Raw genomic sequence first — 6,253 nt, forward strand, 5'->3', positions numbered from 1 at the left:
AGGAAGAATTCTTTACAATTCTGTTTTACTTGCACTCCACGCATAAATTAGCTAGCTCCTAATTCTGTCGATTTCTGGGTGCATGGCCTTACATCACATGCTCTGTCTACTGTCCACCCTTTTAAATAGAGTTTTATTACTCATAAACTCCATATATCACATATTTTATTTTTTTTTATTTTTAAATTTTTTTTAAAATTTCTTTTAAATTTATTTATTTTAAATTAATTCAATTTTTCTATTCATTATTTATATACCAAACATTCGGTAAAATAAAAAAAAATTTGAAAAATAGATAGTATATGACGTGTGGGTTTATGTTTAGAATTTTTCTTTTAAATTTCTTATGACATGTCTTCCGCAATCCCAACGGCCTAATCAGGAAAAAAAATTAAAAATTAAAAGAAAAAGAGGACAATGTGTCCCATTAATTCCTTCAATGTGCACAGCGATAATCGCCATTGACTCGGCACAAAACGAGTCCTTGCATATATAATAGGGCCTGCAAAATTTAAAAGAGTTTTCATTTTCAAGGGACCTATGCAATTTAATTATGGGTGATGTCAATCAGGGACCTTTCAAGGATGTATTGAATAGTAGTGTCAGATATCAAGAACTCGTCCGCTGTGCATTGACGTACTCAACATTGATTTATAATGACAGTCGCCACATGATGTTATAATATACAGAATTCATTTCGTGATAATTTTTCATCCGTCACATTAATTTGCACAGATTCTTTCCCATGAAAAAGAATTGATGCGAGCACATTGACTTAAACCAAGCCTACCTTTGATACAAGAGCTAGCACAATTTTTAAGAGGAGTCTTACACAAAAATTTTGTAAAATAGTATTTGGACTGATGGATTTTAGTTAGAAGAAATTTCAGGAAGGTTTTAAGGATCTTAGTAACTTGTGTTCGAAAATATATGACAATTTTGACTTATCTCCGCACATAAAGCTGGCTCTTATTTCTGTCAATTTCTAAGTGCAAAACGTGATATGACATCTTCAACAGCCCCAACCACCCCAATTAGATAAAATAAATAAACAAATTAAGAAAAAAAAATTAGAAAGAGAAGATGACCATTTGTCCCATTAATGCCTTAACTGTGTACAGAGATAATCGCCATTGACTCGGAACAAAGCGAGTCATTGCATCTTATGATCCAACAAAATTCACGAGAATTCGTTTTCATGGACCCATGGAATTTGTGGTTGATATCAATCAATGGCATTTCAAGGACGATGGTAATATAATTAGATACCAATAGTGGCAATTGATCACCTGGGATAGGCAAGTATTTATGTCGCTTGTCTTGGACCCTAGCTTTAAAAGACCTCAAACATGATGTTTTGACTCAGGATATAGGTTGGCTATTAAAGTATTTTGAAAATATCTACTATAATATATTGTTTTACTATTATTTTTTTTACCTATTTTTAATTATTATTTATTATTATTTAACGTTTTATTATTACTTTTTTACAAATATTCACAAAGTATTTAAACTCACTTTCCTATCCAAACGCAATCTAAAATAAAAATACTAACATCAATACCTTTTATTAGCTTTATTAGCAGAAAAGCTAGGAATTTTTTTTTTTTTTTTTAAATTGTCTTTATTTATTCATCAGAAACATTTACTTCCATAACCAGATGTACGTAGGGAAATCTCCACATCAACCATTATCTCATAAACCAAATATGCATTTAGATCTCTACCATTACACTATTTCTTTTTTGTAACTGATCTTGTCTTCACCATTACTGATACTTTTTACAAACAAACATATAAAAGACAGCACTCTACCTAAACAAAGACTCAATCTCACCATTCATAAAAAGTAAAGACGCAACCTCTATAGACAACCATCCAAGAGATAAACTTCTGTTGTTATTATTACTAAACAATAAGGAAAGTAGTAATATAGATGTGAAAAATAACAGATTATAGTTTGAGCCAATTCCGGTAAACTTCAGAATCTGTAACAGCTCGTGAAGGCACACGCTAGTATCTTTTTAGCCACAAAAGTCATATCTGAAATATTTGATGGTGGCGATTCCAGTGATCCTTCCCGTGTGGTGAGAAAAGTTGCCAGAAGTGGTTGTGTGTGAGGACTACGTGTAATTGTGAGTAACGTGTGAGGACCACATATAGTTGTGAGTAACACATGAGAAGCGCACATGGTGATTTTTGCAAAACCGACACTTTCCTCTAAACAATTTGCAGCCTAGGAATCTTCTTGTGGTAAGTGTGTCTCTCTCAAGTTGTCAGGAAATTATAGATCTGTCTTTTTCGACTTTGAAAGAAATAAAATAAACTAAAAAAAATGGAACTATCTTGATAGACAAAATGCGTAGATGGAAAAGGGAGGGAATGAATGTGAGAAGGAGGAGGAAGCTGAGGTCTCCTCATTATTTGGCAAAAATCAAATTTGAAGTCTTTTTATGAGAGTTTTTACTAGAGGTTATATGGCAAAATTATTTATATAGGGAAAGATCATGGCATAAATTAAAATTAACTTGAAACTATACAAGTTGGCCAAAATAATTCATGGTTTATATAGGAAAGGATCATGGCATAAATATTAAACCAAAAAATAAGAATTGTTCTCCTCTTTTCTTTGAATCAGTTTTACAATAATTTGTTATTAACAAAGTAATTAATTAATTTTAGTTGATCGTGGCTAGCTAACTCCAAATTCAAAATTTCTTGTCATCAAATCTCCATATCATTTTATGTTCGAATAATATAATTTATGATTTTTAAATTAAAGCCTCGTCTTATATCGTTATTACCTTATAAGGACACAAAATTTATCAAGCTTACCAAGAACACCTTCGTTGTGCTAATAAGTAATATTCAAGTCAAATATAATAATTGCACTGATTTTTTCCCGGGAAAAAGTTGTCTGATTCTAGGAATTAAAGTCATGAGGTCTTAACCAACCATGCTTAGGGCAGGTTTCGCCCCTGAGATGAGATACGAAAATCTCAAACATTTTCAAAACTAAGATGAGATCAAATATCCAAATGCCCATTTATGTAAAACTGAGATTAGATGTCTTTGTTTCAAAAATACTCTACTACTGTTTACCGACATGACAGATCACAGAAACATCAGTGAGAATATTATCCCTCTTCTGATAAACGTTATTTTTTTTTTTTTTTTGAGAAAAACCCTTGGGCCATTTCATTGAACTAGATCAGAAACACAAGAAGGAATTTCCTCCATAGTTACAATAACATCAGAAATGGTAAGAGCACTTTTTGCTAGTAAGTGGGCTACTGTTTTGCCATTTCTCCTAACATGAGAAACAATCCACTTTGCAAAAAAATTAAGACAGGTTCGAGCTTCACACAGGAACATGCTAGAACTACTCCAATCCTCTACTTCTCCTTGAAGAGATCTGGTAACTTGTAAGGAGTCCCCCTCCAAAATAACTTCAGCTAACCCCAAGTCTCTAGCAAATTGGGCTGCAACTAATGCCCCATAAGATTCCGCTAGAAGAGAGTCCGGGAAGAGGCTTTTACTTTGCCTCATTGTTGCTATTGTCTGCCCTTTGTCATCTCTTACAACTACCCTTATTCCAACAAGTCCCTTAGCCCTGTCGACTGCTCCATCCCAATTTACTTTGAACCAAGCCGTTGGTGGTGCTTGCCACACTTCTGCTGAGAGGCATTGCTGCTGAACATTGTTTTGTATCTGTGATTGGGTCTCCTCAAACAGCAAATCCAACCTCAGTTTTGATTCTCTTATCAATATGTCAGGAGGCATGAAAGGTTTGTTGAAAATGAAATTATTCCTTCTCAACCATAGTTGTCTTGCTACCACCACGAACTCTTGCAGCTCATCTGCATTGAGAGCTTCAGTCATAGCCTCAAAAAAATCTAACATAGGCATGTAAGAGCTTCTGCTTTTCTGCAGTTTTTTGGAGCACAGGCTCCAGACATCCTTTGCAGCCTCACAGTTCCACAGGACATGCATGGTACTTTCTTCTTCTCTAATGCACAGAGAGCATAGTGGTTCACTCACTATCTTTCTCTTGAAAAGGTTGAGTTGAGTAGGGAGGGAGTCTTGACATGCTCTCCACAAAAACATCTTTTCACTTGGTGCAGTACGAATCTGCCATATCTTGTTCCACACACCTTTCAGGCATTTACTGGTTGATGCTTGGCCTTTGTCTGCCATCTCTCTTTCCTTCTCCATGTGGTATGCACTCCTCACTGAGAAGGATCCTCCCTTTGTACCATGCCAAATGAGTCTGTCCCTCGAGTTCATAGAGCTGACAGGTGTTTGAAGAATCACTTCAGCTTCCCCTTCTTCAAAGATTTCTTTTACAAGTTTTGTTTTCCAACTCCTTGTTGTAGGGTCAATGAGTTCTGCCACCGTTGCCAAGCCATCGAGCACCCTAACTGGACTTGTTACCTTTGTTGGTTTGGTTTTAGCTAGCCATTTGTCTGTCCAAATGTGTATTTTGTCTCCTGAACCCACTCTCCAAAAAGAACCTGCCTCTACTGTTTTCCTTGCAGCCAACAGACTTCTCCATACAAAAGAAGGCTTAGATCCCACCTTAGCTGATTGGAAGCTTGATTCAGGGAAATACTTGGCTTTTAAGACTTTGGCTGCTAGGGAGGAGGGATCTTGTATTATTCTCCAACATTGCTTGGACAACAATGCTTTGTTGAAAATTTCAAGGTCCCTAAAACCCAAACCCCCCTCAGCTTTTGATTGCCCCAGCCTTTTCCATGAAAGCCAATGTATTTTTTGTTCTTTTTCTTGCTGTCCCCACCAGTACCTTTGAATGACACTGTTTATAGCTTGTATGAGGGTTAGAGGGAGCTTGAACACACTCATTGTGAATGTTGGAAGAGCTTGAATCACTGCCTTTAGATAAATTTCTTTTCCTGCCTGAGAGAGGGTCTTGATTCTTTGACTATTAAGCTTTAGAGTGATACTGTCTAGTAGAGTCTTGAAGGTTTTGAATCTGTCCTTTCCAACCACAGGGGGTAGACCCAGATATCTCTCATATGGCATGGTGGTCCTCATTCCTGCTATTGACAATATGAATCTTTGAGTAATTCTGCTGGTATTCTTGCTGAAAACTACAGAAGTTTTCTCCACATTCAATCTTTGTCCCGAGTCCATTTCATAAGCTCTTAGTAGACTTACCATCCTGCCCCATTCTTCTGCATTGGCCTTGCAGAACAATAAACTATCATCTGCAAAGAAAAGATGGGATACCCTCATCTGTCCACGAGCCACTGGTACCCCATGTATTAACTCCTTCTTTTCAGCTTTGCAAATCAAATTACTCAAGGCTTCAGCACACAATATGAAAAGGTAAGGTGAAAGGGGATCACCTTGCCTTATGCCTCGAGTGGGGGAAAAAGGTTTCTGAGGTTCACCATTCACCAGTAAGGATTAGTTGACTGTTTCAACACAGTGCATCACCAAATCCACCCATTTTTTGCCAAAGCCCAGCTTGATAAGAACTGCTCTCAGAAAACACCACTCCACACGGTCGTAGGCTTTACTCATGTCTAGTTTCAAAGCCATATAGCCTTCTCTACCTGCCATTCTACATTTCATAGTGTGCAATGCCTCAAAGGCAACAATAATATTATCTGAAATAAGTCTGTTAGGTACAAAGGCTGATTGAGAAGCAGAAATTACACTAGGGAGCACTTTTTTCAATCTATTTGCTATAACTTTTGATATAAGTTTATAAAGGACATTACATAGGGATATAGGTCTGAATTCTGTCACCTTTGTTGGTGCCCTCTTCTTTGGAATCAAAGCAATGAGAGTGTTGTTGATGCTCCCCATGCTCTCCTTTCCATTCAGTACATTTAGTACAGCTTCACACACTTTAGGACCCACTATAGACCAGTGTTTCTGGTAGAAAAGGGCTGGAAAACCATCTGGTCCTGGCGAGCTTAGCCCATTCATGCTGAACAGAGCTTCTTCCACTTCCTGAGTGCAGTAGGGTCTGTTAAGAGATTCATTTTGGGACTCAGTCACTCGGGCCTCTAATGAAGAGATGTAGTTGAAGGGTTGAATAGGGTTTGAGGAAGTGAAAAGGTCAGTGAAGTAGCTTTGGAACATTTCAGAAATCCCCTTACTCGAGGTTACAGTCTGGTCATTGCTATCCACCAGCTTCTTGATCATGTTTGTTTTCCTTCTCTGTGATGCAGCTTGGTGGAAGAACTTAGTATTCCTATCTCCCTCCCTCAGCCACCTTTGT

Source organism: Carya illinoinensis, chromosome 3, assembly GCF_018687715.1.
Source record: "Carya illinoinensis cultivar Pawnee chromosome 3, C.illinoinensisPawnee_v1, whole genome shotgun sequence".
NCBI lineage: Eukaryota > Viridiplantae > Streptophyta > Magnoliopsida > Fagales > Juglandaceae > Carya > Carya illinoinensis.